The following is a 23,720-nucleotide window of genomic DNA, read 5'->3' on the forward strand; positions in this document are numbered from 1 at the left end:
CAATGAAGAGAAATTGTCCCATCATTAGGCTTTGGCTGTTCAGTTTTCCAGCAGTGGCTGCAACAGCAGCAATGGGCTGTTTTTTACAGCTCAGCAGAATATCTTGGCATGGGAAAAGCTGGCCCCTCTCTGGGTGGTGAATAGGATTTGGCTTTCTGCTTTTAAAAAAATACAAGTTTTTTCCTTCATTAGAAATACTGCAGGCTGTGAAGACTTGTGAAGCACAGGGTGCTTTCCCAGGATGTTCTTTCCACGTATTTAAGAACCCTGAGAATCCTGACACTTGGAAGTGCCAGTGTCACCCAGGAAGAGAGTATGCTCCTTTGGGGCAGAATTAGCAAGAGGAGAGGAGCTAAAATATTTCAGAAATGCTTTGGGTTCACTGTGTTTACTGCTGTGTATCTACTTCTCCTCATTGAATTGTTTTGGAAGGTAGTTAATTTCGACATGTTATCCATGTGTCTGGAAGGAGTTCTTTACAGCTTCCTTGTCACCCCTTGCCAAGAGCCATGTGTCCCTCCCTCCTGGTTCTGCCTGTCAGCTGCTGCACACTTGGGAGTGACTCAAATTCATTTTCCAGATGGCAGAGCAGGGCTTTTTGGGAAGGAGAATGTCTTCAGTGCAGTGTAGTAATTCCTAGTTTTGTTTATGCAGCCAGACAGTTCTGGGGGTACCTTTTTCTGTAAGCAAATTGAAAGATTATCTTTAAGCAAGTGAACTTGGTGTTCAGTTAGGGTATCAAAAACTCTATGCGGAAAAAAAGGTGATTTTAGTTAAATACATAGTTTTTATATACACAGTATGTTAAAACAGTATTTATGTTGTAAAGTCAAGTCTGTTAGAAGCAGTGCAGTGTTGACATTGAGGTGGTTCTATGCTATCTTAACTCCTTTCTCAGTCTTTAGTGAAATGATCATAGAATATTTACAGCTCTATTGTAAATAGAAGTATGCAAGTTCTTAGTTGCTGAGCACATTTGGTATTCTCTTTTCCCTTGCTGGGAGCCCAGCCTTCATATTGTGCCATTCAAATTCTCACCTAAAGTAGGACGGATCTCAACATGAGTTTTCCAGTCGAAGATGAGTTTCCTCATGAATGGCTTATGAAATAAAAGGAGGATACTGTCAATTATCACACTGTTTTACTAACTCATGCCTCTTGTTCTTTAAGAGGGAAGAAAGAAAAGAAAAAAGCAGCAGCACTTTGTTTCAGGCATTTTTCTTGCTTTTAATTTTTCCCCTCATTTTGCTGCTGGACAAAAAACCAATTGCTTGTTTAAGCAGCATTCTGGTTACAAATCTGCTGTGCAGCTCTAAACAACAGCACCAGAGAAACTTCTGTCATCCATAAGCTTAAAAGCAGAAATGCTTCTTATTTAGCAAATTGAAGAGTGAAGAGTGATTTATTACTTTCCTCTGGGTTTTTTTTTTCCTTTCTGTTCTGATTTTAAGCTTCCCAACACTTTCATTAAAAGGTCCCTGAAGCACTGCACTGTATTAAAAGAATGTTTTTGTCCATCCACTACAACAGTATTTGTATTAGGTGATAATACTTTCATAACACTGGAATTAACTTTGCCTTAGATCTATATTTATTGCTTTGCAAGAGAGAGAAATTATAAACAGCAGTGGGACAGAAATAGTCTTTTGTGTGTTGTTGTTTCAAATCAAATACTTTTAGTAGATGCACTAGGCTTAATTTTCCTGGGACTCTGGCAGTAGCAGTAACTGCCTCTGTTTTCCAGGCTATGCCCATGTTGTCTGCTAGGTTGATGTGGAAACACCTGTGTAACTTTATTGCTGTAAGTCTCTGGCCTTTATTTGCTTGCTTTGAGCCGGGTGTATCGGGCTCACAGTAACCAGAGAGCAACAGTTCGTTTGTGGCTCCATCTGTCTCTCCTGCCAGTTTTCCTCTCTTGATGCACCTCTTGTGTAGCCTCACCTGGAAAGCACTGGATCAGGTGAACATGCAGAAATGTTACTTTCCCCTCTGAGTTCACCTCCAAAGGATGGGATTGATCAAGGGCCTCTTTCAGTAGGATTTTATCCTCAGGTTTATCAGTAGGCACTAGATTGGTTTTCAGATACATTACAGTTCAGCAGTGTTGGTCTCTGATTGAAATCCATGAGCTCTCCATGCAGGTGCCTCCATCTTTGTGAGAATTTCTGAATTTATTTACTGCATAATTCTGGCACTTAGCATACCATATTGCTTTATGTGTGTCATATTTACCTAATCAATCTATTATTTTATTTTAAAGTGATGAGCTTTGTTTTTAGAAGTACAGTTGAGTAGTTAACTGAAATATGTTAACAATTTTATTACGGACTGCTGTAAGTGTTATAAATTGATAATGCTGCTTTTCTCCTGTGTAAAAATTGTGAAAAGCTTAGGCCTAAGACTGTTATTTTTCAGTGTTTGAATGTGAAGGAAAGTACTGGGTTTCCCACTGTTATTTTCTGTGGAAAGGAAAAGCAATTCAGAAACTTTCAGTCTATCCTTTTTACAAAAATCTAGATACGTGTTTTGGGTTAGTGGTGGCTTTTTTGTGGTTTGCTTTTTTTTTCTCTCTCTTTTTTTTTTGTAGAATAATGAGCTGTCTGAATCCTCTTGATTACAGAACTTGATGGTCTTTGAGTTAATAGCAGGGACTGGTTGGTTACATGAGTTATCTCGTAGTTCCAGCTGCTCAGCTGCGTTAATCCTTTGACTGAGCTTCTCATGACTCTCAACAGATGTTTTGCCTTTAAAGGTCAGTTTAACTTTCTGACCAGACTAGCTCCTTGCTTCCCAGAGTGTGCCAACATAGTTAAGAACTGGAATGTAGTTTGACATCAGGAATGAAATGTCATTAATTTCTTTTTCACTTCCTAAGTCATTCAGCAAAGCCTCACGATACCCACTGTCGTAACAACTGGCAGAGCCTATTTTAAAAGGGTAGTGCAATGTCAGAAGAGAACGGTTATATGAAGAATTAGAATGTGGTGGTATTCTGAATAGTTTCAGGCAGAATCAGAGAAGTTCTAGGTAGTGTATTTTTGTAATGTTTACTGGTATTACAATAGTAAATAGAAGCGTGGCTGTGCTGGGCACTGAAAACTATGCAGAACTGAATTCCTGACCAAAACGTATGGTATGCATATGTGTTGGATGCTAAAAACAGCCACAGAAGATTGGTCAGTTGATGGAATCAAACGCCATTCTTGAAAATAAAAGTGGCAGGAAGAATTTGCCCCTCAGAAGTCGAGAAAAAGACGTGAAGTTTCAGCAAATTGGACGCTTGGCAGGAAACTGTTGGCTCTTAAAATGAGAAACATTTGTATGAGAATGTATTTCAGGGCGAGTCAGAATGTGCTGGACTGTGCAGTCTGTCTTGCTGCAGCAGAGCTGAGCATCCCCAGCCTGGCCAAAGCCTGTGCTGGGGATTAGAGGCAGGTTTGTTTGGCTGATCCATGGGTCGTGGCTCATGGTCCCTTCTGCTGGTCTGGAGTCACCGTGCGGAAGAGGAACAGGGACACTGAAATCCTAGAATGGTTTGGGTTAGAAGGGACCTTAAAGATCCTCCAGTTCTAACCCCCCTGCATGGGCAGGGACGCCTCCCACCAGCCCAGGTTGCTCCAAGCCCCATCCAACCTGCCCTTGGACACTTCCAGGGATGGGGCAGCCATAGCTTCTCTGGGCAGCCTGTGCCTGTGTCTCACCACCCCCACAGCAAATAATTTCTTCCTGATGTCTAACTTAAATCTCCCCTCAATCCCTGCAAGTGCTTCATGATTTTGTTTCTTAAAGGTATCGTGGATTATGTGAAAGAACATGTAGTAGCCTTGCATGTGTGTGTTACTACTGTGCTTATTATGGTGTCAGTGGTAGGAGTGTCTACTCCATGATGTAATTTACAATGTCATTTGGCTTATGTGTATATGTTTTGTCAACCTACTGTGTGAAAATGTCAGTGTTTTATCACCACTAATAAAATAATGGTTAATAAAACAGTCCTGCACAACACTGGTTGCTCAGCCAGGGTCCAAGAACTCTATTGCATTCAGGAGAGGGAAAACTGGCCATGTTTCTTCATGTAGTTCTCCCTTCAGAACTTATTATCTCCATTTCTATAAGCAGGGAATGAGTAAACAAATTGTTACAACCACATGACAACTATGGTGTCATGCTGAAATAATAGCTTGAGTCTTATTTTGCTGCCTTTGTTCTTACATGCTTCTGTTACGGATTTCCCTAGCTAGGCTGTATTTCTATGGTGATCTGTTGATATTTGCATGCATATGCCTTTTGATAATCTGGCAGGTCTATTTTGAAATGATTTTTCATTCTCAGAAATAGGGCACAGTGGTATTAGAGCTGTTCCACTGACCTTAATGCAGTCACATTAATGCTGCTGTCTTTCTGCTTTCAATTGTACCCAAATATTAATTACTAATTAGAGGGAGATTGTGACAATAGAAGAATGTAGGTCTTCACTACTCCTTCTGGCTATTCCCTCCTAACAATCACCAATCTGTTCAAACAGACATTTACCCTCTTCTTACCTACTGCAGTTATTAAGTCATTTCTAGTTCCTTTTAAAACAGGACAGAAGTGCACTCACTGCTTTGCAGTCTTGTGCTAGAAAGAAGATGAGAGTAAAGGTTCAGCAAGGCATGAATAGGACAAACCTGAACAATTTTTTATGGGGTGGCAGAGCTGGACTTTGTGGTAGAAGAGAGTGGATATGGCTTGGGGAACCTCCAGCAGAGTATGGCCCTGGTGGGGCCTGCTGGAGGAGATATGAGTGTGGAGCTCCAGGTCAGCTCTTCTGGCTCAACTGGGAGGTGAGAAGTGCTGGGGGTTGTGCTTGACTTTATGATGGTTATAAAAAGCTGGAAGGGGATGTGGCACCAAGCCCTGAGGCAGTGGACAGTGGATAGCAATGAAGAGTCTGCTGACCATGTAAAAGAGATAATATTTTTCCAATGGTGCTGGTAAGATTTCAAGTATTTTTTTTTTTTCTTCAGACATTTTCTTAACCATTCTATGAAAAGATGGGGCAGATATGAAAGCTTCAGAAAGTCTATGTTAATCTTTATTTTGTAAGGATTTCTTTTGGTTTGGTCTTAGATTAGTTATGCCTAAGGTTTGGACGTGACAGGTAAGAATTTAATGAACTTTTCTCTAGATATTCTGCATTTATGCTCATGTTACTGAGAGGAGAACTTTGGTTTGAAATGTGCTTTATTTTTGTGTTTTGTTTTTTCTTTTTTTTTTTTTTTAAGCCAATGATTAATTACGAAGGTATGGAATAAAATATTTCCATACCTGTATTTATTAAAAAAAGAAAAGAGGAAACAGAGCAAAAAAATTTACTTATAGTGACCCAGGAACAGCTTCTAGAGAGTTCCTGTTTGTCTGGGTAAAGTGTGGTAGTCAGATGTGCTTGTGACTTCAGACTTGAGGTAATGAACAAAAGAATGATCAGTGTCTTGTATGTAGGGGCTGCTGCCAGCTGTTTCTAAATGAAATTGTTACAAATCCAGAAAAATGAGTGCATATTGATAAATGGCTTAGAACAATTTAAATCCTGAGAGTGAGTGGGGCCATGTGTAGCAGGGTGTGTGTGCAATCCCAGGAAGGATATCTCAGGATCCCCAGCCGGCCACCAGCTGAGCCGCGGATAATTCGCTGTCCCGGCGGCTGCAGCCCGTGGCCACGTGGCAAAGGTTGCACCCATCTGGGGATTTCTTGCATAATTCCTCACAGGAGGTGTGCATGTGTGAGAGCTGTGTTCATTCATCATCCCTGTGACAATTGTTTCGTGCCCTGCAGAACATGAAAATAAGCTCTGGTGTTTGTGATCAGCAGCACTAGCTCTGCCTTCTCTCAGGTCTTTCTTCCTGCCGTCATGGAGGCAGCATCAGGTGGCTGTTCTTTGGTTTTGTGCATGTGGATGATAGATTGCAGGCTGAAGATGAATGTACAGCTTATTGTTGAAGTTAAGTTCCATGGGTGACTATTTAATTAATTGTTCAGTGTGTTTGGTGTGCTTACGTTTTTGGTATTTGTGTGGCTCTAAGGAAAACCACTTCATATTTGTAAAGTAAGCAAGGTTACTCTCATTTCAAGAAATTGCTCTGCAATTAATGGCATTACTGCATTTAAATATTTACAATATTTAATGCTTTTATCCAATAATGAAGTAATGTTGCTAGCCTTGATTTCTCTTTTTTAATACTTCTTTTGCGTTTTGCTGAAATAGCAGGAAAAAAATCCAAAGCTACTTTTATTTCAGTTGAATGTGTTCCTGGAAGAGTGGAACAGTGTCACGGGCTTGACCTGAAACACACCTCCCTGCAATTTGAGAGTTGCTCTCTGAAAGGCCTGTGAGTGAAAGATGTGGTGAGAAATGGAGTAAAATGGGGGTGCAGGAGTGAGAAGATGGGCTGCCCTGGGTCAGCCCCTGCTTAGCACGTGTAGCACAGTTCCTTTGCAGTGCTGCGAATTGTGGAGGGGCTGTTTCAGCCTGTAATTCTTAAAGAGTTTAGGTATATAAATATTCCTGTAAGGCAGAAATCCAGGTCATTCTCAAGTAAAGGTAAAGAAAATTGGAAAGGCATAGGGAATTCTGTAGGGAATTAAGCTGGAGGGTGGGAAGAAGCCAAGTTAACATACTCTTTAAGAGCTGCAACATAATTTCTTAAAGTCTGTTACAGTCATACTTTAGCTGATCAGGATTTGTTCAGACTGCAGGGTTTGGTTTTGTCACTATACTGCAAAGTAGCCATTGAATATGTTGTGATTTACACCACCAGTCTCTAACTTTACTAGTGCAATGGCAGACAAATACGAGAAGTAAATTAACACCATGCAACACAGGGACTGCTCAGTTTTTGCTGAATTTGAGACACCTGGTTTCCTTGCCAGGCTGCACAAATAGTTTTGCTCTGCTAGCTCACTGTATTTAAGAGCCCTCACTATTTTCCTGAAGCCATTTTATGCTGTGCCTTTATTGCACCCATAACCAGACCATCAGGCTTCATTCCTAACTTCGTTTACAGCTGGACAGCAAACCTTTACCAAGGCATAGTCATGCTTGTAACAAGAATTGAGTGGGCACAGGCTTGAGGCTGAACTTCAAACAAGTGTTAGTCACTGTTTGCATGGTGGTTTTCTGCAGTAAAAGCTGTTCCAGTGGGAAGTAGCACCAGGTTCTGCCCCCCTGCCCTCCCCAGCCATCTGCTGGTGCAGGAGCTGCCTTTCCCAAGGATCAGTTGGGCTTTTCCCAGTGTGGCTCAGAGGTGCTTGCCTCCCCAAAATGTTTCTGAGTAGTTTTCTGCCATATATTCTCACATGCCAAGTCAGCACTTCTGCTGAGGATGGTTTGTTTTGTGTTTTTTGTTTTTTTTTTTTGTTCTTTTCTGATTCCTTTTCACCATGTACATTGAGTAAAGCAGGATTCTCCACAATTAAAAAGGAATAGAAATTTATTTCTGTGAACAGCCCCTCCCAGTCTGTTCTCAGTTTTAGGCTGTGTACAGGGTGTTCTATCAATTTTACTTGGAAACCAATAAAACCCCCCAGCTTTGTGAATTGATGGAACTTTGGATGACAAAGCAGTATCTGTTCAGAGTTTACTCATATGATTAACACAGGCTACACCGTTTTAATTGGTTCAAGTCTTCTTAGGGCTTATTTCAATGGAATCAGATTGGATCAAGAATAAACTTTTAAATTGGAATATTAGAGGGGTGTACATGTGTGTGAAGACAAGAACTTGGTGTTTATCTTAGATTATTCTTTCTTGTATGTGCTCCTTACATTTGGGAGGCCTGGCTGTCATCTCCTGGCTGCCTGCAGTTAGAGCTGTTTATCTACAATCAGTCTTGCTGAGGTTGTGGTAAACAATGTTACACAAGTTCTTGCACTGGCATCCGAAGGTATGGAATTTATTTTGAATGTTTGTTGCGCAACACAGTTAACTGACTTGTAGCACTTTTTCAAATACTAATTATTTTCCTCAGAACCTTCCAAATGATGGGATGTGTAGTAACCTCTGACAGTGCTCAGATAGCATTCTTGATATTTAATTCCAAGGCAACTGCTCTCTGGGCTGGTGTGGCTAATTGGTTTCTTTGGGACTGTCTTCACTGCACAGACATTCCTGACACCAAGTCCATTTTCAAACAAGCAAGGGAAACCTAAATCAAGTGGGCTTAACCTGAGTTGATTGGCCTGTCTGGGAGTGTAGAATAAAGCTTCAATTAGCACAACTGAAACACAGAAACCGTGTTGCTCAAATATTATTCTGTCCTGTGATGGCTCTCTCTTGTGTTAGGCTAACCAGAGGGAAGTTTCAATCAGACAGTTTATCAACTCTTCTGAAGCTGTAAGAGCTTTGATTGTTTGATCTTTAAGGATGTTGAAAACCTCAGGAGAAAGTGGTGTATAAAACTGAAGTTGTCAGTCTGTTGCTTTACACAGGCAGCTTGATTGATCTGCTATTTCATGGTGCTAATGGCATGAATTTACTCGTGGCATTTCTGCTGCAGGCTGACAAAATACATAGTGCTTGTTGGCTTTGGAGTTGGGAGGATTATTCATGTAGGAAAATTTCCAAGCATGGCTTCAGCACCCTGCTGATGTTGTTCAGGCTACTCCTGCAGGTAGCCTAAGGCAGTGATGTTTACCCATGGGAGCCCTGTTGGTACAGGGATGGGACACAACTCTGGTGGTGTGTTTCCCTTTGGAGCAGAACCCTGCTGGTGGCAAGTCTGGAAGGTGACTTTGATCTTGGGATCATCTGTACTGCAGGTTTCTTGCCAAGGCTGTGATCTTGCCAATGCTGGTTCCCATGAACAGGATTGTGAAATTCCAATTCATGTGTTGTACATGGTTATGGAGTCCTCATTTTTATTAGCTTGCTTATATTTGATCTTGGCAGAGTCAGGCATATCCCAATTTACATGCAAAGAAACTGTGAAAGGTTGCCTTTCTGGGACCAACGTCAGACTGTGGCTTTCCAGTGAGAGCTCAGAACCAGTTTGTGCTCACCCAGATGTGCAAAGGTTTACCAGAAGAATCCAAGAGTGTCAGAAGATACGCATTTCAGCCAGCTTCCCAAGGGCTGTCCACAGCAGTGTTTAGTTGCTGCAATGCTCAGCTTGCAAGTCAGAATTGACAGGCAGGAACTGGCTGCCTTCCTCACTTCTGTGAATCTAGTTGGCTTCGCAGAGGGTAAATGCATGATGCACTTTGAGAGGAGATGAAATCTTCTCTCTCCTGGACCCTGGAAGAATCTGAACTCCATCAGTATTTTGGGGGGAATTTCTACCACTTTGCAGTTTCTTTTGATACATTTTGTTCTGCCTTGGTCAGAGCAAGAAGAAAAATACAATCCTGTATTAATCTGTTTGTTTCCTGATTGAATTAATTTCTTTGTCTTCTTGTAAGCAACATTTAGAGAAGAAGTTCCCTCCTTAGAACAAGAACCTTGCACAGTTGGTATCTGCCCTCATCCAAGACAAAAGAGAAAGGTATGGAGAATGAACAGAGTCTGGAGTGAGGAAAAGGAGGCAGGTATTCTACCAGAAACATGCAGTGCCAGGATTCGTTTAGTAAAGGTTCTCCACTGGCTGGCTGGCTTGTGACTTTTTAAATACATTGTCAGTAAATTAACAGGTCAGACAGGTTCTGCCTGAAAAGAATATACAGACCAAGAATTCTTTTATTTTTAATTGCTAGAGTGGATGAAAGCAAGGTGTGGTCTTTGGCCCAGTGCAGGGAGTCAGGAACCAACTAGCTTCTGTGCCTGTAGGTAAATCTCATTTACTGCCTTGATTTCTCCAGCTGCCTTATAGGTGTGATACTTGCCTCAGGAGGAAACTGAACATATTCATGTGTGCAAGGCTCCCTGGAGATGGGAATTCTATGCATGTGATACTTCCAATATGTTACCTGTATTAGATGTTAGAAAAATAAGTGATTTGAAATAAAAACACGGATCCCGTGGCTTCAGTCGAGTTTAGCTGCATTCTTTCTTCTCTGTGTGGAAAGTAACTGGAAAGTGCCCTCTTAGGACCTCTATCCAAGCATTTCCATGTAATTTCTTCCATTTTGTGTCTGAATATCTCACTTCAGAGAAAGCTTAAGGTAGTGAACTTGTCCTGAGACAGAAGGTATCTAAATGACTGAATTGCATTTGATGAATGAGACACCTAAGAAGAAAACTTATTTTTACAGTATTATCCATCTCCACTGGTTTTACAGTGTTTGTGTTCTACCAAACCCAAACGTTTTGGCACTTCAAGATTGGTCTTCAGAAATTGTTCCATTAAAAAGTACTCGCTGCTTTCTAGTGTTGAGCCTTTGGACTCACTTTGAGGCATAATTTAGATGATTGTTTATCTGTTAGAAAGAAAAGCTTAAAAAGAAGAAAAATAAATCATGTGCAATGTCTTCAGATGCCCCTGGGAGAAATGGGGCTTTAAGGAAAACAATGGGTATTGCAAAACTTTGCAAAATTATGGAGTTGCAACATAAAGAACATGGGGAGAAGAAGGGGCAAGGTCACTGTTAGGTTCTAGCTTTTCAGTAGTGGAGTCTCCTTATTTCACTCACGTTACACAGTCGGTGTCATATTTGGAAGAGGAAATTTAAATACTGTTCTGGGCACGTCAGGGTTTTGTTGAGCCCAGCGCTGGGATATCTCAGCTATGCTTGGTTTTCTCAAGACCTAGATATCAAATATTGGAAATCTCCTTCAGTCCCAGCACCGTGGGTTGAAATTGTTGGCTCTTCACCCACGGATCCGAGGATTTGCATTTCGTGTGAGCGCAAGTGCGGGCAGGAGCTGAGCTGCCCTGCCCGGCCCGGCCCGGCCCGGGGGCTCCTGTGGGCACAGCACCCTTCCAGTCAAGGAAAACGTGTTGGGAGCTGAAGCTGGGACAGCTGGAACACACCTTGTGTGCACTGCCTTTTTCTTTTTTATTGCTTTTTGTCTCTGGATACTGCTCCAGCGCTGGGATGGTTGGATCCAGGGCCACACTGAGTGGCAGGGGAAGGGCTCCAAGAGAGAAAGCCCTGGCAAGCAGGGACTGTTTACTGGTCCTGTTGCATTTCTCTTTTTAATTGCAAATAGTTGTCGTTGGGCTTTGTGTGGAGAGACATCAGAGGGTTTTATTCCTTGGTGTGACAAATACGTTTCTGGCTTACAGGAGATGCAGGGAATTGTCCCACTAATCCTCTTCCACTACAGCCTGTAGGATTAATTTTTGGTGGTCATTTTGCTTTGCTTGCTTTGGTACAGGATCTTAACAGTGTTCCATGGAGGATTGGATTGATGCATATTTAGATGGAAAACTGCAAAACAGTATTTTGTATTTTTCCTGTTGTAAACTGTTTTAATGTTTGTTGTTCTCATCCCACTGAGTAGTATTGTGGAAAGTCTATTTCAAAATACTTTTTGGGAACACTGAATGGTTTAGCAGAGCATCTACTTGAATCAAGTCTGCAATAAATAACATTAAACTTTTCCAAAAATAGGGAACTAGTTCATCAACTCTCTTTAACTAAGCTGTGTATTGTTCAGATTTTATTTCTTCATTTGTTTATTTTTAATATGCCAAAAGCAGGCATGGGGAACACAGCTCTGTTTTAATAAAATGAGGCAAGGATGGTATAGAGAAAACCAAGTCTGCTTCTTAGAAATCATTATAGATACACACGTGTAACACTCATTATTTTAATAGTTTTTTTTAGTGACTAGATGCTCTGTAAAAATCCAAATCTCAATTAATTATGTATTCAATGGATTTTAACAGCCTGGGATGTGATTTATGTTTTTTTTCCCCCTGAAAGTCTAGAATAAGGTTTTGTGGCTTTTTTTAAACCTTCTTTTAAACCAAAATTATTTTCCCGTAAATTCATTCAGAGTTAGTTACCTGCTTAACAAAGTTAAGATGGGAAACAAAGTAGGAAATAATAGGAAAAAAATTAGTTTCTCCATATTTAAAATTCCCCGTTAATGCTGGTGACCCTCTGTTCTGGGGGGAGGATTGGAAGTCTGGCCTTCATGTACATTCTACTGCCTGTGTAAAAATCAATTTAACAAGAAAGCTGGAGGTGACAGCAACTGAGTTTGGGATGTTTCTGCCTGTGCTGAATAAAACACACTGCTGCTGAGGGGTCTGCCCTCAGTGGGAGAGCAGCACTGGCCATGGCCCTGAGCCCTGACCTTGACCCCAGGGGTGCAGGAGAAGGCTCTGCCTGGCCGGGGTGTAGTGATAAGGGCTTGTAGTGAGAGGACAAGGGGTAATGGTTTTAAACTGGAAGAGGGGAGATGTAGATGAGATATTAGGAAGAAATTCTTCACTGTGAGGGGGGTGAGACACTGTCCTAGGTTGCCTAGGGATGTTGTGGCTGCCCCATCCCTGGAAGTGTTTAGGGGCAGGTTGGCTGGGGCTTGGAGCAGTGGGGAGGTGTCCCTGCCCACCTCAGGGGTTTGGGGCTGGATGATCTCTAGGGTCACCAACCCAAGCCATCCTAGGATTGTGTGTCCCTAGCCAGAGCTCCTCAGGCTGGAGCTCAGCACCAGGGCTGGAGTGAGGGGAGGGTGGCTTTGGGAGGCAGAGGGGGTGCTGGTAGGGAATGGAATGGGCCAGGCAAGAGCTTGGGCCAGGCAGGTGCTGGAAGAGAGGGCTGGAAGGGAACACAAGAGCCTGGGACAAGCGGGATGGCAGCGGGAGGGCAGGAAGGGGCCTGGGACCCGTTCTGCCTGTTTGTGGACAGCAGGAGCTCAGCCCCACTGCTCAGTCTTGTGGGTATGAGTTTTGTGGGGTAGTGGGGATAGTTCTTTGCTTTCCTACTTGACCTGTTAGGAAAACCAGATATACTGAAATACTGTGTGACAAGAAATTTTGAAGATGGTAATTAAATTCAGCTTCTATGCTAAAAACACCTGGCACAGAGCACTCCTTATCATAAGCCATTTTCAACATAGAGCTGTACTCTCATTTAGTGAGAGGGACAGAGCCTGCTGAAGCAGCCATTTGATATTTGGGTGCTTTTTCCACATTTCTAAATTTTATTTTCTGCCCAGCGTTCAAGCTCAACAGGTGGGATTATTCAGTTCCTTAGAAGTTGTGGCACTTACCTCTGTGCTGCCACAAAGCTTCATAAACCTTTAATTAATCTTTACAACACCTCTTTGATATGACTCAATTCAATCATTATTCAGGACCAGAGCCAGTAAATCTTTGTTGACACAAAATGAGGTGAGGTCCTGTGGGAATTTAGTCTGCAACGTAATCAGATGTGAATATGCAGCACGACTGGGCAAGGGTGGCTAATCAGGGTTAGGCCCAAAAATCCTGGTTTTGGCATTTTCTAACTTGCTAGTGTTTGATTTTTACAGTCGTGATACTCTTGAAACATTTTTGTATGTTAAAAAGCATTTGTATCGTTACTTATCCTGAAAACAGCTTCCTGAACCATGGAATTGAAAGAGTAGAAGATTTTTGGCTCAGGATTTTTGCCTTTTTGATGGATTATGTTTTGTAACCTTTCTGTTACTTCTTTTAAAACGTAGACCAAGGAAAACCAGCTCAGCTAAGAATACCAGCAAGACCAGCCTTTGTTCTGGTACATGTGGGTACATTCCAGGGCCATGAAGCTCACAGGGTGGTTTGGTCAGGGCTGCTCACATGTGTTGCAGTTGGGCTTCCAGACTGACATAAACCCAGTTATGATGAAGATGAAGGTTATAAACTGTGAGCCTTTGATTCTCGAGGATACAGCGTCATCCTTCTGTGCATGGTTTAAGTGCCTGTTGGAGTGTGTTGTGTCCATTTCTTGGTCTCTGGTTGTTTCCACAAATCAGCAGTTCAGACCAACGATACGTCTCATCCAAGGGTCCTGACCCAGCCTGACTGATAATTTCTCTAACTTCTGGAAACAGCAAGCCCAGAATTGCTGGCAATAATATGAGTTACATAGATAGGCTTTTGCCCTACCATTGTCCTAAAAAAAATATAAATGTACTTGTGAATGGCTGAGAACATCATTTATCTTGGAAGCACAGTAGCTGTGCTTGAGTGGGGTTCCCTGCCCTGCCTCTCAAGGATCACTTCAACAAAAGACTCCCTAAATCTAAAAATCATCTTTAATGGTTTTCTTGGTATTCTTTATGGCTAAGTAAATTCCACGCTTCAGTTGGTTGCAGAATGATAATATTAACAATCTTACAGCAAGAATTTATAAAGAGAATATATTTTCTTTTTCTGAGCATTGTCTGCAGGCAAATAGTCTATTTTGTAGAGTAAATTGGTTTGCATCTTGTGTTCTTATGTATTCTTATGTGTGGAATTCTGTTGTGCTACAGGCTGCTTCTGCTGAAATAAGGTCTAGGTTTAGCCTTATTGTAAAACTCAATCATTCTCTACTGCCTTATTTCACAATGGGATTGGATTGTTTTCATTTCTAACCATGTCCCAAACTGGAATTTGATACAGTGAGCTTGAGCCATAATTTCATGTTGTGGGTGGAAGGCAAAAGTGAAGAGTTAAACACAATGTCTTCTCCAGCCTGCCAAGTTCTGGGTCTGTGAAAGGTGAAAGAGCAGAGGGCAGTAAATTCTGTGCAGGGGGTAGCTGGACAATGGAATTCCAGTACTAGCATATAGTCATTACCTAAGAATTCATATATTCATATTCTTAGTTAGATTCTGCTAATAAGTTCTGCAGTGTAGCAGGGTCAGTGATACAAGGTCCTCATTTGGGGTTTGTGTGATGTAAGAAGAAAAAAAAAAAAAATTGCTTGCTTTATTATGGAAATGCATCTCTTCCCAAAAAAGGGGCTAACTGCAAATGTCTTCTTTGGTTTGTTTTTTGTTTGTGTGTTTGAGTGTTTTTGATTGATTGTTTTTGATTGATTGATTGTTTTTTGGTTGGTTGATTTGGGGTTTTTTAGTTTGGTTTTGTTATTTTTTTTGTAGGGGTTTTTAGTTTGTTTGTTTTAAAGTTAATTTTTCTTATGTTTCTGAATGCAGGCCTGAGAGATAGATGGCTATTCACTATGCAAAATCATAGAATCATTAAGGTTGGAAAGGACCTTAAAGATCATCAAGTTCCAATCCCCCTGCCATGAGCAGGGAACCCCACCACTAGACCAGGTTGCTCAGAGCCCCATCCAACCTGGCCTTAAAAACCCTCCAGGGATAGGATAATTGTTTCATTCAAGATGGATACTTTTCTCTCTGTCCAATCTATTAATTGCTGTATGGAAAATAAAGGGACCACTGGGACCAGTCCTAATCACCACAGCCCTCCAGCATGCCACATTTGTATATAGTCTTCTGATTTACAAGCCACGTGTGGAAAATGTCTGGTGAATGTTTTTTGCCTATACAATGATTTCATTTTACAGCACACTGATGGCCCTTGCACATGTAAGATACCCCACAACGTGAATAAATTTCATGTTCTGTGTCTGAAAGAAAACATTTGTTTCAGTAATGCATCAGCTATGTTTGCATTATGCATGAAAAGAAAAGGAATGATAACGTTCAGGGATTTATTGCACACTCCCCCAGCCAGGTGAGATTCAGTCTTAAATAGTGATACCTTCTGGTGTGTCCATCTCAAGTGTTATCAACACAGACTGATGACTGATCAATCTAAATTGATTCATGTGAGGTTTTAAAAGCAAATGAGATTTATGCAACCTCTCATGCTATTTTTGTAGGGTCGTGAGTTCTAGATGTTAGTTTCTGTGGGACTGGTGCTTTTGAACCTTAACGTTCACACATTTAGCTTTTTGCAAAGATACAAGAGAAGAAAGTTTGTTCTCTGTCAGTAACATGCTGGAGTGATGCAGTGTGGTTTTGTGTGCTGTTGACCTAGAGCTGCTTTGTTGTTGTTATTTGCATTTCCCTTGCCCTCAAACTACATGTCCATGCAGATTTTTTATACATATAGTTAATGGCTATATTTTTTAAGCTCCTAAGAGGGTGTCCTGGGCTTATACCTGCAGGATGAGCTGTGTAAAGAAGATGGGTTTGGTTGGCCATAGCATGTTACAGCAGTGACCTGCAGCCCAGTGGGTGAGAGTTGAGGAGAGTGAATGGAATAGCAGCAGTAATTATAGGAAGTAGCTGTTTGGATTCTCTTATGACACCAAAACTGTCCATTGTGATATTCTTCAGTCTCCTCAGTGAGAAATGCCTGAGGGCTAGATGGGTTTAGGTATGTCTCTGCTCAGCTCATCTACAGCTGATTTTTTTTCTTGCTGGGATTTGTCTATAGGGGAACTTTTATCTGCAAAGGTGTCTTTATCAGAAGGAGATGCTGGGACCACTAGGGCCCCTTCCTCTTTAGCCACCAGTCCTCTCACAAAATAATGCTTTTTTTACCCTCTCCTCTTGGAGGAGTATGTAGACTCCCTTAGACTCAGGATGACTCAGCCTTTTTCCAGCACTTTGGGAAGAATCATAGAACGATTCTGGTTGGATAAGACCTCTTAAGATCAAGTCCAACTGTGAATCCAGCACTGCCAAGTCCACCACTAAACCAAGGCCCTAGGCACCACATCTACATGTCTTTTACATATCTCCAGGGATGGAGATTCAGCCACCTCCCTGGGCAGTCTGTTCCAGAAAAAAGGTGATATCTTACTAGGCTAATAGGAGGAAATGTTGCTTATCTTCAGTCCCTAATCCTTTAGCTGAGAGTAAATGTGACTCAGAGAAAGGAAATAAAAGGTCCAAAGGCAAAGGACCAAGACAAAGAAGGGTTAAGGGGGGATAAAGCTGACAGCAAGATTTTCCATTACATTTTTGGGATATTGGTGCCTTGTGATTCTGTATCTTTAGGTACTTGAGCCTGTCCTGGTGCTACAGGATGGGCAGCAGCAGGGCTAGAGAAGCCCCAGCAGCTGCAGCTGGTATGGAGGGGAAAAATTAAGGCCTGGATTAGGAGGTATTGCACTTTGATTAGGAAGAGCTAGGAAGCTGTGGTATGAGAGAGAATGGGAGGCTCTGGGGTGGCTGACAAGCTGAGGTTGACAAGAAAAGTAGGTGCTTATTGCAGGAGGAGAAGGGTGGAATTAAGAGCAGTTGGAGAACGTATCTTGAATAAGGAAGTTGAGACTGTTGGAAGGAGAGAGGGGAGCTTGCAGAGAAGGGAAAGGAGATGCTAAGACAGGAAACACTAAGAGGCTGAGGAAATTTTGAGGCAGAATCTTTGTGTTGTTTGGGAAGCACTGACTGTCAGGAATTGAAGGGGTGGAGCAGAATCTTGAGAAGAGACCTGATGTGTCCTCATGTGTCTGCACACCCAAGTCCTTTTTTTGTTAAAAATTTGGTAGTTCTGATCCTTCAAAGCCTCTACCTCTTTTTCCCCTCAGGAATTGGGGTTAGCCTGCTTGCTCCTGCTGGCCCTTAGCAGTGCCATCCAGCCAGCTGCCACCAGACAGGATGGAGAGCAGTTGAGTTCTTCTTGCTTTTCCCCAAGGGTGACATTGACTGGCTTCAGCCTTCTCTCCCTTCCAGCTGCTGGGAGAGAAAGGACAGGAGCACAGTTATGTGTGAGGACTCTGGCTGCCTTTGAAGGATGAGTGAGGTAAGGTGACTGACAGGAGGTATTGCTGTATAACAAATGTTTTCCTTGAAAACTGGGTTAAAAACAAGTAAGTGATAAAAAATGGGAAAGTTTTGTCCTCTGGTAGTGTCCACTCTCAAATGACTGCAGCCTGTGATTTCACATAGCATTGACTAAAATCTGGGCAGCGTTCAGCAGAGGGGAACTTTGACTTCTTTCCAGTAAAAAAAAAGCTAATTTTTGGGTTTAAAATGCCACTTTTAGCACTGTAGTTTGGAAGCCTCATGTTGCTGTTACACTTTCTGTGCTGTACAGTGGTCTCTTCTGTTAAAGAGGGTGAGTGATGGTTGTGACCAGTGTTCCTGCCAGCTGTGCAGAGGGGATGAGATGTGAAATACCTGCAAATACAATTCCCAACACTTGCTGTTCTGTCAGAAAGCTGAAGTTAATAGCAAATGATTAAAGCTTTGTTTCAATGTTGTGTTGTTTTTTATTTAATGTAAAATGTGAAAAATTTATTTCAAACTTCTTGTTTCCATTTTATTTAGGGGTAAGCAAAAGCACAGTAACAAAAACTAGCACTGTTTCCATTGGAAAATAGTTTTGCAGGAGAATTTTCAGCAATGTCTAGGTCTGATTTTGAGACTAAAAATGGCCTCTCTGGAAGAAAGAGCATCTTACCTTGTGTACCTGTAGAATTGGGAATGATAACTTTGATCCATTGGAAAAAGTAGGTTTGTAGTAACATCACAATGTTCCCTGTCAGTCCTTGTCAAGGCTTGTGAGAATGAGCTTTTGAGGCTGATGCTTGTATTGTGAACAGGGAGGGCTGACTACTTTTAAAAGGTTCTCCCTTGTGAAGGGGCTGATGGGGGTGTTATTTCTCTGCTTTTTGCTCTTAGGGACAGTGAGGGCATTTCCTGTAGTAGCTACTGGAATTAATGCAATTTTTAACATTCCACATGTGTCACTAATACTACACACATGCACGTGTGTGGATGCATATATCATATACAGTGAAAACACATTATTTCTTGATTTGCTACTTGAAACAGTGTAAGAGCAACTCTTTGACAGCTGGATGTGGTGGTTCTTTTCTCATTTTCTTCTGCTCAATGCAGAGGACAACAGATCCATCAGCATCTGGAGCAGAAGCTCTGTTCGCTGGGTGGCTGGTTTTTTGTGAGCACTGCAATCTGGGATAAGTGAGGGTGTGTTTAGGGTTTGTTGTTTTGTTGTGATTTTTTTTTAAGTGTGGTAAAATAATTTATTAAGGTCAAAGACTTTTTAAATAGTCAAGAGCAAGACCCTCAGTTGGAAAAGAATAGTCTTAGAACTGGAATGAAGTTCCATTTTAATTTAATGAAGTTGTAGGTTGCAATGAATGTAATTGGGTTCTGTAATAGGCAGTTATTATCATTTCATCCTAACATTTAGGATAAGTAATTACTTTAATGTTTGAAATCCACAATTAATTTGCTTGGTGACAGAAGTTGTAATTGATTTTAATGCATGGTTCTTAGCAAATAGCTTGGGGATTTGGGGTTTTCACTCATTTATAATGACCCCACCTGGAGTACCATGTCCAGCTCTGGAGCACAGAACACAGGAAGGACATGGAGCTCTTGAACTGAGTCCAGAAGAGGCTGTGAAGATGATCCAAGGGCTGGAGCAGCTCTGCTATGTGGACAGGCTGGGAGAGTTGGGATGTTCAGCCTGGAGAAGAGAAGGCTCCAGGGAAGCCTTAGAGCACCTTCCAGTGCCTGAAGGTGCTCCAGGAAAGCTGGGGAGGGACTTGGGACAAGGGCAGGGAGTGAGAGGACAAGGGGGAATGGATTAAACTGGAGGAGGGAGATTTAGGTGAGACATCAGGAAGAAATAATTTGCTGTGAGGGTGGGGAGAGCCTGGCCCAGGTTGCCCAGAGAAGCTGTGGCTGCCCCATCCCTGGCAGTGTTGAAGGGCAGGTTGGATGGGGCTTGGAGCAACCTGGGCTGGTGGGAGGTGTCCCTGCCCATGCAGGGGAGTTGGGTCTAGATGATCTTTAAGGTCCTTTCCATTCCAAACCATTCCATGATGAGGTTCTTACCTGCATTGCCTGTAATATTCAGTCTTTGTGCAAGCAAGGTCAGCTCCACATGCTGGAGCAGATTTACATATGTTGACATGTAGGTTGAGTTAGGCCCTGTGAGTGTGTCTTATGTCTCGCCAAGCTTGCTATAAAGGGGAAATCTTTTCAAAGACTTCAGCAATCTTAGAGCTCTCTGCTTTATTTCTAAACCCTGTAATTAGTGGTTTCTTGAAACTGGATTTGCTTCTTCCCAAAGTTGAGGGATATGCACAGTAATTTTGAAATCCAGCCTCTAAACAAGGTCTGGCTCCTCTAACTTTTTAAAGTAAAAACTGTTTTAGATGCCTGAGGATCAAGCTGAGTTAGAATTGGCTTTTTTCTTTAATACACTCTTTTTTTTTCTTTTTTTTTTTTTTTCCCCCTCCTTCTAATTTCTTATATTGGAAGAATAAAGTATTTTCTTTGCTCACTTGGCAGAGTGTTAACATGTGGCAAAGCTGATACTTCTTGGTTTACATCTGGAGGCTCTGACAGTGCTTGAGACTCTGTAGTTCAAGATAAATTATGTTTGTGATTATTATCAACCCTTCAGAAATTTAAATTAGTATGCCAATAACAGGAAAGTTTATCAAGGTTTTAACTAGGAAATAAAACATTTTCAGCTTAGATAAATGAGATGTATCTGTTATGCATCCTAGCTGCATTCGTACAGTGTCCTTAGCCCATCTGAGGAGAACAAAGAGAGAAAAACAGCAGCAATTTGTGAATTGCAAGGTACTACTGAGAGAAGAATAAACCTGACCTTCCTATCCTGCTGTTCAGCTTGAGTAAGCAGTCCAAGAATGAGGCCAAGATAAGTCAGGTGCTATTGAGCACTTTTCTCATTTGTGTTTCACCTGGCAGAACTTGGAGGAGATCACCTGTATCACCAGTGTCCTGTGGTCTTCACCAATTGTGACATACTTAGTTTTAGGAAGATCAGCAGAATGTGTTCTCTGCATGCCCCTGCTCCTCATTCATTATAAAGCTTTAAAAAAACCCTTTAAGCTTTGAAACAAGGAGGAGTTACAGCTTTTGTGCTACAGTAAGAGAACAGAAGGCAGTTGAAGGGCATAGCTGGGTCCTGGGGCAGAGTGGTCCAGCTGATGGAAGCACTGTGGGCTGCTTCCAGAATTGCCAGCTGCTGCTTTCTGCAGACCAGAAGTACCTGCTGGAGCAGCAGTTGCTGCCTGAGGCTTCATACACTGCCTTCTGCACCCATTTTGTATTTTGACCCAGACAGCTAAATGTGGCTGTTGCCAAAAAAACCCCCAAAAAGCCACCAAACCCAAGTGAGAGTTGCAGTGAAGGCTTCTCTGTGCCCTGCCTTTGTTCCTGGCTTTCCTGTCCTGGCTTCTTTTGTGGAAATGGTCTGTGGTACAACAGAAGGGTGTGTTTAGTTTGGAGCAGGAGACAAATAGCTTTCTGGAGGTGATGGAGGGACAACTGGAAAACAGAGGGAAAGGGTTCTGGCTGGTGAGGACAGACTTCATTAACCAAGACCTCTTTTTGGTCTGATAGGAAATGGCTTGTTCTAAATTGCTACATATTTACAAATAAGCCATCTGAATGTTTTATTTACATTCACAGTGATATGCTTTAAAAAAAAACCATCTTCCTCTGTGTCTTCAAAAACAGTGATACAGAACAAGAACTGCAGTACAGCTAACATTTACTTTTTAATTTATTTTTTTAATTTTTTAAAGAAATAATTCAGCTTCCAGTCCAGACAAGCCATTACCCTCCATTCCTGGGTCCTAGAAGAGCTTGCAATTCTAGATATTCTTGGGGATCACTGTAATTTTGTTTTCCCTGGCAGTCCCAGTCCTGTTAGGCCAGCAGGGAGCTGAAACCAGGATGTCTCCTGGTGTGGTGCTGCAGGGAGGAGAGAGCTCTGGAACTTGAGCTACCCACCAGCTTACGAGTGTGGGTGCAGTCAAGTACACACGCACACTCAGAAACAGATTTCCTTACTAGATATTACTATGTTTGTTTTTTTAAGCAAGATTGCATAAATTAAGGTTTGACAAGACGAAAAGAGAACATACAGATTATTTTGCTACAACGTAATATTGGGCATGAGTCTAATCTTTCAATCTCGAGGAGCTCCACTGATAAAAACATCTTCTGTGTTCTGTAAAGTCTGGTATATTGTTTAAGCCTTTAGATAGTCAAGGACAGGCAGAACAAGAAAGCATGCATTAGCATTCTTTCAGAGGTGTTCCACCTGGTGGGGTTGGTTTTGGTTTCGTTTGGGTATTTTTTAAGGCTGTGGAAGGGAGAAAGTGGACAAATCTATTTGCAGTGTGCCTTTATTTTTATTTAAAAAAACAACAACAAAACCAACAAACAGTGCTCTGGAAGAATATGTGCTTTGAAATCTTCTGATCATCGGTGCAGTCATCATTAATGCTTTGTAAAAAGTATGTAAAGTTGGTACGTTTTGTGGTGCCTGCCTGGCTGAGCCAAGAGTTCTGTGATGGATTGCTGGGGGTGGGTCTCCCAGGCACAGCAGTTGGGGCAGCTGCTTGCAAGAAACTTTACATGTCGTTTTCCTTATCACCCATCTCTGAACTTCCTGCATGTTCGACACATTTTAACTGTGTTTTCTTACCATATGTACCCGCGTGTATTTGAAAGCAAACACCCCATCTTGCTTAGATGATGGGGTTTTTTTTGTTTACTTTTTTTTTCCTGTGAAACGTGTTCTAACTGAAATGATAAAACCCGAGGTGGGAAGTGCAGCAACTCTGCAGCTGAGCGTCTGGAAAGGGAAAAGCAGCGTTTCCCATCGGGCACATCGCCACCTAGCAGCTGGGAGCTACAAGTTGCTCATTTTTATAGTTAAAAAAAGAGTAAAACCAGTATCTAAGTGCTCTTGCTTTATTCCTCCACCCCCTTCTTGGGAGATCAGCTAATAGCTGGTGTATCATAAATGCAAGATACTTTTGTCCAGTCAAAAATGTAACTACACTGAGCAATACTCTATGGTGGTTTACATCAGTGTTTCATCTCTATCAAGGCTCTATTTTTTTCTTCCTCTCAGTTGCAAAACTGGGCATTGCAGAAATAGCTCCTCTTTGCTGGTGATCGTCAAGGGTGACGTTTCAGTTGTGCCCAGGTGAATGGATCCCGTGTGGTTGTTTCATGGAGGTGATTCTCAGCCAGTTGTCCCACTGAAAGCTGTTGTGTGGCGTGGAGACCAGGCCAGTACAACTGCTCCAAATGGGAGCAGAGAGAGCAATGAGAGAGGAGAGGACTGGGCAGGGCTGAGGCAGGAGAAAGGAGTGTTGGGAGGCAGCAAATGTTTGTTCTGAAGCAGCTCAGCATCTGTTCAAGTGCTGTGAAAACCATATAAAATCCGACAGTCAGATCTGATCTCGTGCACTTGATGTATCAAGCAATTGCCATTTTTTCCTACAAAACTTTAGGTAAACAAATAATACACAGTTTTAAGGATTTATTTTTATGTTAGGTCCTATTATTATTCAAATAAGCCAGGACTATATATTTTTATAGTGGAAAAGTTTTATCAGCATTTAGGAACTGGTGACACAATAACCTAGCGTGATCATAACCTGCACTGTAACTCTTTGAAAAGGTAGGTTTCTCAGGCTTGTTTTCAGTCTACAAAATGCTCTGTTCTACTCATCAGCCGTTCGTGCTTTTAGCTGGGGCAGATGTTTGCTTTGAGGGCATCCCCTGATTGCCCTCCTTTGCTCTCTGCAGCACAGAGTTGGTCTCAGCCACAAACTGGATTCTGTTCAGATGACAAGAAACTAAAGGAAATGCAGCAGAAAGGCCCCTGAGGTGCTCCAGCTGCCAGGGGACATGGGCCCTGCTGACCACGAGACATAAGCCAGTTTAAGAGGAAACAAATGGAATGCCAATGGTTGAGGCCACTGCACCAGTTGCTTGATGCTGCTTTTGTGAGCATCCTGCTGGATTCTGCAGGAGGGAGAGGTTTGATTGTAGAAGAGCAGCACAGAAATCTTGTCAAACTCCACCCTAATGCAGGAACTAGTTGTCAAAA

At 42.0% G+C, this 23,720-nt stretch overlaps 2 protein-coding genes across 5 annotated transcripts in view; one reads left to right on the top strand and one right to left on the bottom strand.

The window, feature by feature from the left end:
• Positions 1-23,720, bottom strand: part of TSEN2 (tRNA splicing endonuclease subunit 2) — a 603,350-nt gene that overhangs the window by 433,162 nt on the left and 146,468 nt on the right. The gene's annotated exons all lie outside the window — the stretch shown is intronic.
• The window catches only part of VGLL4 (vestigial like family member 4), a 99,146-nt gene that overhangs the window by 25,600 nt on the left and 49,826 nt on the right, over positions 1-23,720 (top strand). The gene's annotated exons all lie outside the window — the stretch shown is intronic.

This window comes from Apus apus, chromosome 9 (assembly GCF_020740795.1).
Source record: "Apus apus isolate bApuApu2 chromosome 9, bApuApu2.pri.cur, whole genome shotgun sequence".
In the NCBI taxonomy this organism is placed as follows: domain Eukaryota; kingdom Metazoa; phylum Chordata; class Aves; order Apodiformes; family Apodidae; genus Apus; species Apus apus.